The sequence below is a fragment of the Schistocerca americana genome, chromosome 3 (genome assembly GCF_021461395.2).
Source record: "Schistocerca americana isolate TAMUIC-IGC-003095 chromosome 3, iqSchAmer2.1, whole genome shotgun sequence".
NCBI lineage: Eukaryota > Metazoa > Arthropoda > Insecta > Orthoptera > Acrididae > Schistocerca > Schistocerca americana.
Genome location: NC_060121.1, coordinates 588313598 through 588315033, shown reverse-complemented (window position 1 = coordinate 588315033; position 1436 = coordinate 588313598). Strand labels below are relative to the sequence as shown.

The 1436-nt window shown below is 57.9% G+C and overlaps 1 pseudogene; it reads right to left on the bottom strand.

Moving 5' to 3' along the window:
• Positions 1-1054: 1054 nt before the first annotated feature.
• Positions 1055-1209, bottom strand: LOC124608372 (annotated as a pseudogene).
• Between the last annotated feature and the right edge of the window lie 227 nt (positions 1210-1436).

Sequence of the window (1436 nt, the reverse complement as noted above, 5' to 3'; positions counted from 1 at the left end):
GCTGATGGGAGTGATTATTCCACCTGAGAGCATCCTGAGCCAACAGCGGCGCAGGTCTGGGGCCAGGCCAGGTAGGTCTGTCATCCGCGAAGAACCACGTGAGCTTGCCAGGAGCCCGAGCGTCCAAAGGGGCGAATCGACAACTCCAGATATACCGCCGAGCAGCCAGCCAGGAGACCAGGGCTCTGCGGAAGGACAGGCTGCGCATCCTGACGTAGGCCGGCACCCAGTGGGTGGCGACGTCATACTAGGGGAGAAGTGCGGCCCACTGCACGCCAGAATGATCCCACCCCATGGCGAGTGGAAAGGCAACCGGACACGAGCCCGCCATGGATTGCTCCACGCGGGCGGCAGGCCCCATCTGCCGAGAAGGCAGGCAGTGGTCGGATTGGCGTGAATCTCACATGTTCGACCTTTTGGACTTCTCACGTTCACCCCAGAATGGTTTCACGTACTTTTCAACTCACTCTTCAAAGTTCTTTTCAACTTTCCCTCACGGTACTTGTTCGCTATCGGTCTCGTGATCATATTTAGTCTCAGATGGAGTTTACCACCCACTTGGAGCTGCACTCGCAAGCAACCCTACTCGAAGGAGAGGTCGCGCCGACGTTCGCACCGGCAGCTATGGGCCTGGCACTCTCTACGGGCCGTGGCCTCATTCAAGTTTTACTTGGGCTCGGCGCGAGGCGTCGGGGTAGTGGACCCTCCCAAACACCACATGCCACGACAGGCGGCAGCCTGTGGGGTTCGGTGCTGGACTCTTCCCTGTTCGCTCGCCGCTACTGAGGGAATCCTTCTTAGTTCCTTTTCGTCCGTTTAGTAATATGCTTAAATTAAGCGGGTAGTCTCAGCCTGCTCTGAGGTCTTTGTACGAGGTGTTGCACGCCACACCGCTAGCCGGCTGTGCACGCTACCGAGACAGTACCGGTATGCGAGCCGCCAGGTGACGGGTGCGCATCGCACGTTTAAGAAGACGCGGTCAGCCCCAGACGCGGCCATGACACACCTAGGTCTCTGAAGCGGGGCAAACGTCGCGCGGTTCAGTATACGAAGCCTACCCTCAGCCAGACATGGCCCAGGAACGGAATCCATGGACCGCAATGTGCGTTCGAAACGTCGATGTTTATGTGTCCTGCAGTTCACATATCGACATGCAGTTTACTGCGCTCTTCATCGACCCACGAGCCGAGTGATCCACCGTCCTGAATGATCGTTTTTAGTTTCCACTGTCTTTCTCAAAACAATGGCACAGGCGGGGCTGATCCGTTTGACGGTCACTGTTCCATGTTTTGTCCATCAGCCTCATGGCCAATGGGCATCGTACAGCACCAGACCGGACAGGCATTCGGGCGCAAGTCACTCAAAACCGGCGCTAGGCGCCAGGTGCCGTAGGCCTGCCGCTCCAGAACTTCAGCGCTCGTACCACACATGTCCGC